Source organism: Glycine soja, chromosome 4 (genome assembly GCF_004193775.1).
Source record: "Glycine soja cultivar W05 chromosome 4, ASM419377v2, whole genome shotgun sequence".
Taxonomy (NCBI): Eukaryota; Viridiplantae; Streptophyta; class Magnoliopsida; order Fabales; family Fabaceae; genus Glycine; species Glycine soja.
Genome location: NC_041005.1, coordinates 13,749,118 through 13,765,137, shown reverse-complemented (window position 1 = coordinate 13,765,137; position 16,020 = coordinate 13,749,118). Strand labels below are relative to the sequence as shown.

The 16,020-nt window shown below is 35.4% G+C and overlaps 1 non-coding gene across 1 annotated transcript; it reads left to right on the top strand.

Moving 5' to 3' along the window:
* Window positions 1-208: 208 nt before the first annotated feature.
* Window positions 209-295, top strand: LOC114410978. The gene has a single exon (XR_003666367.1). It is a non-coding gene; the product is annotated as a small nucleolar RNA Z159/U59 (small nucleolar RNA).
* The last annotated feature ends 15,725 nt before the right edge of the window (window positions 296-16,020 follow it).

The window sequence follows — 16,020 nt, the reverse complement described above, 5'->3', positions numbered from 1 at the left end:
TATCTTTTGCTTATTTTCTCATGTGAAAGACTGAAAGTTGTTAGATATTATGTAAAATTATGATATGGAGTTAGACTTACCAATTCAATCTAGTATTGTTTGTATGATGTAAGATGTTGTATTTATCTTTTCTAGAATATGGATTTAGTGCAACACACATGTGGGCTTTATTTAACTCAGTGTTGTCACCCTGTTAACTTTTCACATTGCCTCCAAGGATGAACAAAAATAAAACTTTCATTCTTCTGAGTTGTTTCCATGCGGAAAATATATTGGAGACCTGAATTGAGGAGGCCTTGTATAAGATCCTTCTGTATTATATATGCTACTTTGTTGATTGTTCTTCAGATCGAATGTTGTAATTTTATTTTCTTAATGCATTTTCGTTTGATGTAAGATGTACTTGTTATCCTTTCTAGAATAGGGATTTTGTGCAACACTCATGTGGGCTTTATTTATCTCATGGTTGTCATCTTCATATTGATATGATCTAGTATAGTACTGTAGTTGAATTCACAGTGTCCAAGCCTAAGAGTCGAGTCCTGTTTTGATAGGTAGCATGACATCTTTTAAAATCTAATTATTTGGCTTCAATATGGAATAAGCAACATATATATTCTCTATTATGAATTTGCATGTGCATTTAAGTTTTTATAGGTGCCACTATGAAAAGTTCATATAAAATTACTTATGTTGTTCCAGTAGAATTTGTGTTATGTATGCTTCAATTATACAATGTAGACTGTTTGATTATTTGTCTTTTGTCATCTTTTTTTGTCGTATATTTCCTCTCAAGTTAATTACCATTAATTTTGGGATCTTTGTATGGTTCTGTTGCTTAGGGTGAAATTTATGTTTTTCTTCTTTGCCTTTACCCAAATGAATTGGGAAAAGTTGATAAAGATGGTCGGTTCAGTTAGAACTCGGGGAAAGGGCACCGTGAGAGTGTATATCTATACACTTAACCTAGGCTTTCAATGAAAAGTCAGTATTGCCAATATTAGATTTTTAAGATGCTTTGGTAAATCTTGTTTCATTGGATGTATCATCCTTAGTCTCATATGGATGTATGACTTACTTTTTAGTATTTTCTCTCTTATTATCTAAACAATTTTGGCTTTTGAAATTATGATACTTGTTTATTTGGAAACTTGGCTCAAGATCTGAGGCAAATGAAATAGCTGAAAACACAGGTTTCTACATCGATCGTAAATTAACCGACGTTGGCTACGCTTATTCTAAGTCATTGCTTACGACAACAACAACGTAGAAAACATAGGTTTCTACATCGGTCATACACTAACCGATGTAGAAACTAGTGTTTTCTACGTCGTTGTTGGCTAAGCAACGATTTGCTTTATGACGTGTTTCTAAGACGGTCCTTTTACAACCGTCGTAGAAAGTTCCGCATTCAACGACACTACTTTCAAAGACAGTCGTCCACCGTCTTTGAAAAGCATTTTCCACTGATGTAAAACGCTATTTTTGTAGTAGTGGACATTCTAACTAACTTTTCACGCTTATCATGCGTGAGATAATATGTTATCATATATCAGTCTTTTTTTATTTTGTTTCTAAACATAGTGGGGTAGTCAATATCTTTTAGTTATGTATATATACCAAATGTTTCATATGAGAAATTTTTTAAAATGAGAAGTAAGAATAATTAATAATAAGCATATTAGAAAAAAATAGACGATTGAGAATAAAAATATTTAAAAATTTGAGTTATGTATCAATCAAATCTCTAAAAAACTTATATAACAAAAATCAAATCTATCAAAGATTTCAATTATCACGTTGTAAAATATCTAAATTAATTTGTCACTATCACCATTGTCATGACAGTTGTTGTTGCGCCGCTACAATTACCTTCACCGTCATTGTCGCTCCCACCGTACGGTGGTGGCAACAGCGACAATGATGATAATGACAATCATAGTGATGGTGGCATGTGATGGTCATGGCGGCAGTGGCATGTGGTGGTCATGATAGCGATAGTGGCGACGATTATGGTTATAGCACATGGTAGTGATGTCGATGGGTTTGACAACAATATTGAAGGTTAGTTACATGATAATTAAGATATTTTAGGTTGTGATCATTGAGATCTTTTATAAATTTGATTTGATTTTGTTAGATAAAACTTTTAGAGACACTACTAGAAAAACGTGAAATACGACCAAAATTATTTGTGACAAATGATGACTGTTTTAGCGACAATGTAATATGTCATTATCACATATTAGCGACCAGTTTTGTGATTGAAATATTTGAATGCAAAAGCACACAGTTGCTAATTCAGTTGCAACATGGCTTAGCCTTATAAATGTTATTGAAAAATAGGCCAAATGACTTATTTGGTCCTTTATCTATTTTTTTGTTTATTTTGGTCCTTTATCTTTTAAAAAGTTCATTTTGGTCCTTTATCTTTTTAGAAAAGATTCAAAATGGTTCTTCCATTAGTTTTATGTTAATGATAATCAAATACTGATGACTAAAACTGCCACAAAACGAAAAATAAGGAAGAAATAATAGTGCATCAACAGTTTCATCCTTCACAAACCATAATTCCCTTTTTCCCATGTCGCAACCTACCCTTCGGTGGGAGGGCGAGGCGAAACAAAATGGTGCGTCTTCTCGTGAAGAAAACGTGTGGAGTTGTCACCAACGTTTATTCGAGGAAAACATTAGAAAAACCAAAAAGACGAAGGTCTGCAGATTTTGAAAATAAGGGTTCGGGAGTTATTTACGTACGGGGAAGGTATTAAACCTCACGCGCTCGTCACAAGGGATGACAACCTTTAATCGAGTGTGCAAAACATGACTTCAAAATTATGTATTTTCCTTTTTATGTTTATTATTTTTGTGGGGTCGACAAGGGTGTTGCCCTTGCTCCTACGTATGCTCAGGTGCAATGAGGAATTCAGACCTACGTAGTTCTTTAATTCTTAAAGTTTATGTGTTACATTGGTTTTATGTTTTTTGAAAGATTGATTTTAATTATGAACAAAAGTCGTTTAAGGTGTTGAACCTTGAAACGATGTTTTAAACTTTGAAAAAAGCGAGGAGAATCGTTAAGGCGTTGGACCTTGAAACAACCTCAAGTGATGTTTGATGAAAAGAGGAGAGAATCGTTAAGACGTTGGACCTTGAAACAATCTCAAGCAATATTTGATGAAATGAAGAAGTTTATAAGTAGGTTTTATTTTGGTTTTGCTTATTAACCTTCAATCTTTTTCAAAGATAACTTGCGGCACTAATGATTGGTTAAAACTTACTTTACAAGAAGAAAATGGGATTTCTAATGCTAGAAGAAGGAGATGAAGATGCACAAAACAAAAGAGGACCCCTAAGGGTGCATAGATCGCATTCAAATCCTTAAAACAAAAACTAACCAGATGATGAGCAAAGAACAAATGAAGAACGATATCGAAGTTGATTACGGTTTCAATTCGGTAGCCCCGCCTCGACCTTGTTTTTCTCTTCTTTCTTCTTTTTCTTCTCTCTGATTTCTCTCAATGCTGGACCTTGGAACCCTTTACTCAACCTCCCTCACGCCTATTTATAGCAAAAGATGACATTAGGGGTCAGCTCGCCCAGGCGAGTTGTTGCTTCCCCCTGAAGTAACCTTGCTCACCCAGGCGAGTTGGTTACTTCACCCCTAACCTATTTAAGGGCCCAGGCGAGCTAGAGGCTAGCCTGGGCGAGCCAAGGTCCAAACCCCCCCTAAAATGACCCTTTTGCCCCTCTTTTTCGGTATCTTTTCATATTCTTGATCAAAACATTGAATGATCATTTGTTTCGCACTGTAATTGACATTCAACACCATAAGTCGACTAGCAAGGATGAAAAGATCAACAAACGATAGTCTCTAGATGAAATTAGGGTATGACATCCCAAATAAAAAATCACAAATCTCACACAATTTAATTAACAGTCCAACTTCAGTATTACATAATCCACATAAAATTTGATGCACAACCTACCTTTCCTACAACCACCTGGACAACATCCTTTTCGTTTTCTCATCTCAACTCACAAAATCATTGACCCACAACCCTTTTTGCACCTAAACCCGAGGAGGTAACTGGATTCAACAAGAACTTTGATTCTCCAGTGAGATCGTCAACAAGAAGTTGTAATGTGATTCTCCCCCATCCTTTCAACAAGAACCTGGACTCCCACCCAAATGAGTCTTTTAATTCCTCTCTTCCCTTTGGTTCTTGAAGGTTTGATGACTTTTTAAGTTGAATTGGTTGTGCGATTTTGGGAATTTCAATTTAGGTGTGAGGTTTATGGTTTTCAATTTGAGAAAAAAAGGACTAGGGTTTGTGAAGGAATAAACTGTGGTACACTGCTGCTTCTTTCTTATTTTTTATTTTGTGGCAACTTGTAGCCGCCAGTATTTGATTATGTTAACTTCAAACTAGAGGAATGACCATTTGAACCTTTTAGAAAGATAAAGGACCAAAATGAACTTTTTAAAAGACAAATGACCAAAATGAACCAAAAAAATAAGATAAAGGATCAAATATGTCATTTGGCCTAAAAAATAATAGTGATTGATATGGTGATTGATATTTTATTCGCATCAATGACTGATTTCATTTCTATCACTAAAATATAATAGCAACTAATATGCAACTACTTTTTTTATTCACATTAGCGACTAATTTCATTTCGGTCACTAAAACATAATAGTAACTTATATGGCAACTAATTTTTATTCACTGCAGCAAACGATTACATTCCGGTCACTAACTCTCAAGAATGCCAAGTGAGTTTATTTCAATTACTAGTTAAGAAAATATTTTTGTTGCTTAGTAGTTGTGGATTGATTATGACCCAATAAGGCACAAGTCTAACACTAACAATTGACCAACGTCCAACAAGGCCAAGTGCAACATTAATGATTGACCAAGACCCAATAAGGTCTAATTGTAATACTAATGATTGACCAAGACCTAATAAGGACCAAGTTTATTATTGATAATTGATTATGATCCAATAAGGCCTAAGTGTGCAGTAATTATTGGCTTAGGCCTATTAAGACCAAAGTGTAATACTTATGAATGACTAAGGCCTAAGTGTAGTACTATTGACTCACCAAGGCCCAATAAGACCCAAGTTTAACATTGATGATTGATTATGACCCAACAAGGCCCAAGTGCAACATTGATTATTGACCAAGATACAATAAGGCCCAAGTATAATATTAATGATAGAGCAAGGCCCAATAAGATCCAAGTGTAATACATATGATTAACCAAGCTCCAATGAGGCCCATGTGCATCATTGGTGATTGACTAAAACACAATAAGACCAAGGTAAGTACTAATGATTAACCAAGGCCCAATAAGATTGAACTATAACACTGATGATTAATTATGACTCAATAAGACCCAAGTGTAATACTAATTATTGATCAAGTCCCAATAAGGTTCAAGTGTAATATTGGTCATTAAATAAGGCTCAATAGGCTCAAGTGTAACCCTGATAATTGATTAAGACCTAATAAATCCAAAGTTTAACATTGATGATTAATTAAGGCCCAATAAGTCCAAGTGTAACACTTATGATTGGCTAAAGCCCAATAGGGCCTAAATGCAACATTGATTATTGACCAATGACCAATAAGGCTTAGATGTAATACTGATGATTGACCAAGTCCCAATAAGACCTAGGTGTAATGTTAATGGTTGAGCAAGACCCAAGAGTAATACTGATGATTGAGTGTAATACTAATAATTGATTAAGGCATAATAAGGCCCACTATAACACTAATAATTGACCAAGATCCAATAAGACTCAAGTGGAACACTTATGATTGATCAAGGCCTAGTAAGACCCAAGTGCAACATTGATAATTGACCAAGGCCCAATAAAGCCTAGGTATAGTACTGATGATTAACAAAGATCCAATAAGAACTAAGTATAAAACTGATGATTTACTAAAGTTTAATAAGACTTAAGTATAACACCAATGGTTGATTAAGACCTAAATGCATGTAACACTAACGAATGACCAATGTTTAATAAGGCCCAATAAGAATTGAGTAACTATATAAATAGTATTTTTTATTTATTATAATTATAAATTATATAAAATAAATATTTATCTTATGATATATTCAAATTAATATACTAGTAATATTTAATAACTTCACATATTATATTTCATTTTATCTTACATTATTTTTTGCAATATACCTATTCAATTTAGTTTTTATTTAACAATTTAACCCATAAAATATTTTGTAGCTTAAATTGTAAAGTTTAAATTTTAATTTGGTTTTATAATTTAAAATAAGCGATTGAAGAATGATCATTATGATAATTAAAAATTCTTTTTTTTTAAATGTATGACTCTACAAATTTTAATTTCAATTTTTGTTTACGGTTTAAATGGTGACTCATGATTATGTAGTCACTTTACTTGGTGACTGGTTTATCAATCGCTACTAATTTTTGTTTATAATTTAAATGGTGAATGATTATGCAGTCACTCTACTTAGCAACTGATTAGTAGTCACCATCATCGTCACCCTCACCATGCCAAGCCTCCAACCACCATTGACCTTTATCGTTTCATGCTAAAAATTCCTAGAGAAAGAATGTGCGTGTGAGAGTGAATGCGAGACTCTCTCTCCCTATTGTCTCAATAAGATACTTTTTCTTTATGTATGTATTAATTTTGCACACTACTCTGCAACTAACCAAAAAATTATTTCTCAGTTGTCTCAAACTATTTATCTTTTATCTTTATTTGTATACTTAACATTCCTAATTGAAAATCCATTTCAATACCTATCTTTTTTTTATCTTTAAATAAAATTTCAATAATTTTTTTTAAAAATTATCAATAGTTAAAAGTAATCATGCATCACAATTTAAATTTTTTATTATAAATAAAAATATGATTGAAACTATATTTTATTATAAATTTATTTATGAAATAATTTATATATTAAAAATATTTATTTATTATGAATTTTAATTATAATATTATATAAAGCCTAATCTAGCTAGCTCGAAGATGTGCTATTTATTTCCATCCTTATATGCAAGATGCTTAAAAAAAATATAATAACAATTTTGAGTGGATTTTCAAAGTTGAGAAGTGTATTTAAAAAATAATTTTATATTAAAAATCTTAAATAAAATAATAATATATTAAAATTACATTGTTTATGCCACTAAAAAAATTAAAAATGGCAGATAAAAAATTTAAACTTCATATTTTTTATTATATATTATTAATATTTTAAATCTAAATAGAATAAAATGTAATATATTTTATTTTTCAAAAAGTATAGTTTTAAAGTGAAAATAAAAATGTAATTTAATTAACCCTCGAGAAAAAAATAAATTTTCTTTTAATGGAGAAGTAACGCAAGCATGAGGTAGAGAGGCATATGATAACGAATCTACTGAAACTATTATCACGTGTAGAAGTCTTATATTAATTATATATTTAGTGATGAAAACGTTTTGGAACTTCACTAATTTAATAATTATGTCAGTATTTTAAAATTATGATTGTTTAATTGTCACCACTACTAAAAAAAAGTTTTTGTGTTTTTTACAACACATTGGTAGTTTAGTAAAAAAGTGAATAGATGATGACGATGATTTTTGAATAACCGTTATGAAATCGTGAGTTTAAGGATGATTATTCGCAGTCTAGTAAATAAGTGAATTGATAATAAAGACAGTTTTTGAATAACTGTCATGAAATCGTGAATTTACATGTCACTCGTCGTGGGTTGCATGCACTGGAGGCTTGATAGTATGCTCTTGCATATATGTCACTTGTCGTGGGTGGTATATACTGGAGTCATAGTAGTACGCTCTTGCATACATGCCTTTTACAAAGTGGCATGTACTTGAGGCATGGTAGCATGCTCTTGCGCACATGTCACTCGTCGTGGGTGGCATGCACTGAAGGCTTAGTAGTATGCTCTTGCATATATGTCAGTCGTCGTGGATGATATATACTGGAATCATGATGGTAATACACTTTTGCATGTACGTCACTTGCTGTGGGTGACATACACTAGAGTCGTGATGACATGCTTGTGTGCATGTCACTCGTCGTGGGTAACATGTACTGGAGACTTAGTAAGGTGCTTGTGCATATATGTTGTGGGTGACACATATTAGAGGCTTAACAGTATGCTCGTGTGCACATGTCACTTGTCATGGGTGGCATGTACTGGAGTCATAATGGTATGCTCTTGCATACATGCCTCTTACAAACTGACATGTGCTTGAGATGTGGTATTGTGCTCGTGCGTGCATTTCACTCGCTGTGGGTGACATGAACTAGAGAGTTAGTAATGTGCTCGTGCATATATGTTACTCGCTGTAGGCGGCATGTACTGGAGTCATAATGCTAGAAGAAGGGCTTACCAAGGGTGGACCTTGGGTTTTAAGAGCCTCAGAGGTACGACTATGGATGCTCTTGTCTTGATAAGAAAAATGTGAAAAGAAAGGGATGTAGAATTTTATTCAATATGCTTGATTGAGTATGAATTTCCTTCATTAACCCATATGTGCCTCGTTAAAACCCCTCAAGCCAAAACCTTGATTTTTTCTATTTTTGGGACAAAAGACCTGAGTAGGAAAAAAATTACAACGTTGGGTTTGGAGTGTAGGTCAGCTAAAGTAGAACTTCAGGTGTGTGACATTCCATGTTCTTGGAATTGCTTTGCCCTCCATCTCTTGTAGTCGGTATGCTTCGTTGTCAAGGTTGGCTGTGACCCTGAAAGGACCTTCCCGGTTGGGGCCAAGCTTTCCCGCTCGGGGATCTTTTTTGGCTTCACCTCAGACTCGCCATATGAGAACGTCGGGTTGAAAGGCTCATGGTTGAACCTTTGTATTCTATTGCCTTGCTGCTCAGAGTTTGGCAACTTCTTCTCTAATCCTTGCCATTTCTTGGACTTCTTTGGTGGTTTCAAGTTCCACCCTCATATTCTCTTCATTTTTCTGTTGTTGGAATAGTAATCTCCATGTTTATGGTTCCCCAAATTCAATGAGGATCATGGCGTCTGTGCCACATGTGAGTCAGTAAGTAGTTTCATTGATTATTGTTTGGGGTGAATAGTGGTTCGCCCAAAGTATGTTGTAAAGTTCTTCTTTTCATAGGCCCTTAGACTTGTCGAGTCTAGTATGTAAGGCCTTAAGGATGACTCTGTTAGTTGCTTCTACCTGTCCATTAGTTTAAGGATGTTCGACAGAGGTGACTAGGTGCTTGATGCCTAGCCTTGTCAAGAAGTCTTTTCAAGGCTGAGCTTTGAATTGAGTGCCATTGTCGAAGACAATGGCATATGGGAGGTTGTACTTGTAAGTGGGGTGTTTCCAGGTGAATTTCTCCACCTCGTTGGCCGTAATTTCCCATAGTGGTATTGTTTCTATCCACTTGGTGAAGTAGTCGATGATGACTAGTAAGTATTTGACTGCTCCTGGGGCATTTGGTAGCGGTCTCGGTATGTTCATTCCCCATATGGCGAAGGGGAAAGGGGAGCTCAGACTGTGAAGATTGTTAGGAGTGCGTGGCATGTTTGCAAACTCTTGGCATTGATTGTATCTCCTGGTAAAGTCAAGGGCGTCTGCCCTGAGTGTTGGCTAGTAGTAGCCAGCTCACACTGCTTTGGTGGCTAGGGAGCACCCTCCTGTATGAAGACTGCAGATCCCTTCATGAAGCCGAGGAACTTGCCTCTACCTACCTTGAAAGTACATTTTTTAGGGTTGAGGCACATGTCGTATTTGCAGAGTTCCCCGAAGACTTCTTCCAAGTCCGCCAGATGTTGGTGTATGTTTTGAGACTTGATCACTATGTCGTCCACATATACCTCGATGTTTCATCCAATCTATTGTTTGAAGACTCGGTCCATCAATCGTTGGTATGTCGTGCTTGCGTTTTTGAGGCCGAAAGGCATGACTCTGTAGTAAAAGTTGGCATCTTCAGTGATAAATGTCATTTTTCCTCGTCTAGAGGATGCATTCTGATCTGGTTGTATTCAAAATAATCATCCAGGAAGCTTAGTACTTGGAACCCGGACACTCCATCGACTAGCATGTTGATGCTGAGCAGAGAGTATGCATCATTGGGGTATGCCCTGTTCAGACCAGTGTAGTTGGTGCACATTCGTCATTTGCCATTGGCCTTTTTGACCATGATGACATTGGTGAGCCAGGCAGAAAACCTTACTTCTCTGACGAAGTTTCCCTTGAGGAGCTTATCAACTTCTTCTTTGATATTGGTTTGGCCTAGGGGCATATAGCAAGTTTGTGGGAGATTATGCTAGGATGGATGGTGGCCAGGCAAATAAATATGCGTTTCTATGTAGCGCGTCGGCGATGTGCCGGTGCTCGTGACTGGTGAGGTCCCTACTGAGCCACATGCACTTCCCAGGTTTAGGTTTGAGTTACAGTTGCAGCTAGAAAAGCTATTCAATGGGTTTTAGGCCTCTATTGAAGGTGTCATCTCGCGGATCTATGTGAAATTCACTGCCCAGGCTGGCTTAGTAGATGGTTGTGGCTCGGATTTGAGACCCTTCGTCCATGATCATGACTTAAGTGCCTTCAGCCGCTGTAGGATGAGGCATGGAAGATTCCTATATGGGAGGATACAATGCTACCCCAGGGTCTCTGTATAGCACTGTTGTGCTTGCTTTTGGTCAGCCTTGACGGTTACAATCTCCCCTATCAGTGTAGGGAATTTCATTTTCAAATGGGGTGTGGAGTCTATTGCTCCAAGCTCATTAAGTGTCTTTCTTCCAATCAAGGAAAAGTATGATGTGTCTGGGCCAACCAGTAGATATCTGATGGTAAAGCTCCTAGAGAGCTTGTCCTGACCGAAGGTAGTCATCAAGTCCAGGTAAGCTCTGGTCTCGACTCTCTCGCCTGCAAAGCCGAAGAGTGGACCGATGTGAGGGTGGATAGTGTCGGGTGAGACCTTGAGTCTCTGGAAGGTTTTCTAGTACAAGATATCAATGGAACTGCCCTAGTCGATAAGGAACTTGGACACCATGAAATTCGCAATGATGATGGAGACGGCCACGGGGTCGTCTAGGTTGACAAGGTTGATGCCCTTGAAGTCCCTATCTATAAAGCTGATAGGAGGGGGACTTCGCTGTTGGATCGAGTGGCCTCAAAATAATTAAGAAGGGGGGTTGAATTAATTATTTCTAAGCGTTTACTAATTAAAAAATTACTCTTCTAAGGCTTTTACTAAATTGTTAAGAGAATAAGGAGTAGAAGAGAAACTTAACAGAAAGTAAAAGCGGAAAGTAAAAGAGTAGGGAAGAAGGAGAAAAACACACAAGAGTTTTTATACTGGTTTGGCAACAACCCGTGTCTACATCCAGTCCCTAAGCGACCTGCGATCCTTGAGATTTCTTTCAACCTTGTAAAAAATCTTTTACAAGCAAAGATCCACAAGGGATGTACCCTCCCTTGTTCTCTTTGAACCTAGTGGATGTACCCTCCACTAGAACTGATCCATAAGAGATGTACCCTCTCTTGTTATCAGTCAAACCGAAGTAGATGTACCCTCTACTTGTACCACAAAGGATGTACCCTCCAATGTGTTAAGACAAATATCTCAGGCGGTTAAACCTTTGATACTTTGTGAATGGGGATACAAAAGAATTCTCAGGCGGTTAGTCCTTTGAACACTTTTGTATTAGGGAAAGAGAAGAATCAAAAGAATTCTCAGACTGTGTCGTTTTGAATTCTTTGACAAGGGAGAAGGGAGACACAAAAGAATTCAGGCGGTTAGTCCTTTGTTCTTTTGGAAAAGGGAGAAGAGAGACACAAAAATAATTCAGGCGGTTAGTCCTTGGCGAATTCTTTTTGGCAAAGGGAGAAGAGAATGAAAAGATGAATAGCACAAGTTTTCAAGGTTTGGAAAACCAGAAAACTTTGAAAAACTTTTGGTACAAAGAAAAAGAAGAAGTTCAAAGAGATTCAAGGCTTGTAAAGGATTGTATGAATAAGTGTTCAAGATTATTGAAATGCAAAACAAAGCCTTGCTTTTATAGACTCTTCATGTCTGGTCAAGAAAACCATTTAGAAGAGTTATAACTTTTAGAAAAACTTAAAACCAATTTGAATAAGTCAAAAACCTTTTGAAGAGTTACATCTTTTGATTTATTCAGAAACAGTCACTGGTAATCGATTACCAAATCAGTGTAATCGATTACACAAAGCTTTTATGTGAAAGGATGTGACTCTTCACATTTGAATTTGAATTTAAACGTTCAAAGGCACTGGTAATCGATTACCAAAACATTGTAATCGATTACAGCTTTTTGAAATTAATTGGAACATTGTAAATTCAATTTGAAAACCTTTTCAAAACAATTTTGCTACTGGTAATCGATTACAACAATCTGATAATCGATTACCAGAGAGTAAAAACTCTTTGGTAAACATGTTTTGAGAAAAATCATGTGCTACTCAGTTTTTGAGAAAAACTTTTTATACTTATCTTGATTAAGTCTTCTCCTGATTCTTGAATCTTGAGTCTTGAATCTTGATCTTGATTCTTGAGATCTTGAACCTTGAATCTTGATTCTTGACTCTTAACTTTCTTTTTGAGTCTTGAATTCTTCTCGATTCTTATCTTGAACTCTAGAATTGTTCTTGATTCACTTGAGTTGTTCTTTGATTGATCTTTGATTCACTTGAGTTATTCTTTGATTGATCTTTGAGCTTTTTGTCATCATCTTTTGTTATCATCAAAACACCTTTGAATCATCTTTGATTCACCATGAAACTTTGCTTCTACAATCTCCCCCTTTTTGATGATGGCAACTTTTGAAATCAAGAAACACACACACACTTTTTCCTAGTCGATCACTCACATAAATTCTCCCCCTTTGCTTTTGAATTTGTGCTTATCTTAAAATTAAATTGATTACTCATGTGAGTTCTTGATTTAATCCCATTTCTCTCCCCCTTTGGCATCAACAAAAAGCCAAAGTATGTATCAAAATTTAAGTATGCAAATATAACTAAACATTCAAACAACATTTATGAAGAACTATCAACCAAATCATGAAGTAAGAACCATGAAGCAACAATCATAAATAGATTAACTATAAAATCCACATAGCCAAATAACATACTTGTTCAACCATACCATGCAAATAAGGAAATAGTAAATTGTTCAAATACCATAATAATATAGCCAAAATACAAGGCTGAAAATCAAAGTACTAATAATATTAAAATAGAAATCTAAGATAATGGTGGCGGCGGTGGTGGAAGATCGAAGCTTGAACGAATGTAAGATACATCTTCTTCAACCTTTTTCATTCTTGACTCCAATTCATTGAAGCGCATATCCACTTGCAATTCCAAAGTGTCAAACCTCTCACCAACAAAGGTTTGAAGACCATTAAACCTGTCCATAATTTTCGAAAGATGAGATGAATCTTCTCCTTCATGTCCTTCTTCACCAACATTTCTAGCACCCTTCTTCACCCAAGAGCCATCATGCTCCTTTATATAACCAAAGGATGCTATGACTGAAGTGCCTATAAGGAATGATCTCTTGATTGGAACATAAGGTTCAGAATCAAGAGGGATGTTGAAGTGTTGAAGAAAAAGGGTAACAAGATGAGGATAAGGCAATGGGGCATTCAATTGCAATGCCTTATGCATGCGATATCTAACAAGGTGTGCCCAATCAATTTGTAAACCTTTATGAATGGCCCACATGACAATGAGATCTTCTTCAAAAACCTGGGCAAGGTTTGAAGATCTAGGAAGCAAAATGCGAACAATAAGGTAATGGAGGATGCGACTTTCAAAAGCCAATGAACCGACAAGAAGCCTTCCGGTCATATCCGCTTGGTTGGTGCAAACCAACCGGCGAGCATCATGCACAGAAAAATCGAATTTCCAATCATCAATCAGTGCACCCTCAAAAGGCACACCTTCACTAGGAAATTTTGTTAAATCATAAAATAGGGATTGGTCAATGACCATCTTAATCCCATAAACCTCAGACATTAGGGTACCTTCATGGATTTCTAAATTAGAATAGAAAGCTTTGACTAGTTCAGAATAAACAGGTAATTTCAGAGACATGAATGGAATAAGATTGGAGTTTTCAAATGCTTGAAAGCATTCAAAATTCTCATTTGAGAAGAACTCCATATCTATGAATTTTGGGTCTATAATGGAACGAGAGGAAAAGAGGTTTGTGTACTGTATACGCTGTTCCTCTGATGAGAACAATGGTTCAGAGGGAATGAAGGGAGGAATTGGGGTTTCCTGTGACCCGGAATGCCGCTGACTTCGACTTGAAGTGCCTTTCCGCTTCTTCGATGGTTCCACCATTTGAGAAGTTTTTTCAAGATTTCAATCGGTTCAAATGAAAATGAGTGAAAAAAGATAAAGTTTGGGCTTTGTGGGGAGTGATTTGGACAAGAATTGAGTGAGATATGGCTGGAAGAAAATTTGGGGGCGAGGGTTTTTGAGAGAGAGAAGAGTTGCAAGTTTCAGAATTTGAAATCTGAATATATAGGTGCAGGGACGCGTTGTAATCGATTACACAAAAATAGTAATCGATTACCATAGAGCAACATTGCCAGAAATAACTGCCTGTAATTGATTACACTATTATGGTAATTGATTACCAGTGGTTATTTTAGCCAGAAAACAAAAACAAAAGGCTTTCTAGGAGAGAAGAAGTTTTGAGTTATTATCAAAATATTTTTTATGAAAAATATATTTGAAGATACTTTATGAATAATTCTCAATCATGTAATTCATATATCATGTCATGCAAAAACATTAAAACATGAAGATAATCAATTTTATCAAAAACAATCAAAACACAAGTATGAAGAATATTGATTTTACTTAAATATATGAATGAATATTTCATGCAAATAAGATGAAATCAATCAAGCAAATATACTTATGATTTCAAACAATCAAAAAACAAACAAATAAAGAATTGTTAGTCATCATAATCAAATTGTTTGAATAAAAATTTCAACTTTAAGAGAAATTTTAATAAGATAATGATTTTGATATTACCTTTTTCAGGATTGTAGTGTCTAGATCTTCAAAGATGATGATCATGATTTTTCTCCTTGTTTTTCATCCTTGAGAGATGTTCTCGTCACTTTCATAATCTTTGGTTAGAAGATTAATCTCCTTTTCTGAACCATCGGATGAATTATTGTCATCCCATGCAATGTATGCTTTCTTAGTTCTTCTTTTGTCAAATCTTTTCTTTTCACTTTTCTCCGACCATTCTTCATTTGACGGACAGTTGGCCTTGATGTGACCAATTTGGTTGCATTTGTAACACCTAAGGACTTAAGAATCATCTTGTGATTTTCTTCCATTATTGAAATTCTGACGCCTGTCAATTCTTCTTTTCTTGATGTATTTCTGAAATTTCTTAACAAAGAAGGAAAAATCTTCTTCATCATCTGAATCTTCTTCTTCGTTTTCTTCTTGTATTGAAGATGAGGCTTTAAGGGCTATGCTTCTCTTCTTTTTGTCATTTTCTTCATTCTGATTGAGGCGTTGAAGTTCCATCTCGTGTTCTTGCAATTTACCAAATAAAGTGGCAAGAGACATGGAAGAAAGGTCTTTACTTTCAGAAATAGCAGTTACCTTGGGTTGCCATTCTCTACTTAAACATCTTAAGACTTTATTAATTAAATCTTCATTAGAAAAGATTTTTCCTAATGATGTAAGATGGTTTACTATATGTGTAAATCTTTTTTGCAAACTATGGATATTTTCATTTGGATTCATCCTAAATAATTCATATTCATGGGTAAGGGTATTTATTCTAGACCTTTTTACATCTGTGGTTCCTTCATGGGTTAACTGGAGAGTATCCCACATATCCTTGGCATTAGTGCAATTTGACACTCTGAAGTACTCATCTATTCCTAGGGCTAAAGTGATGATGTTTTTGGCTTTGAGATTGTACTAGATTTTTCTCCTATCTTTTTCTGTCCACTTATCTCTAGGTTT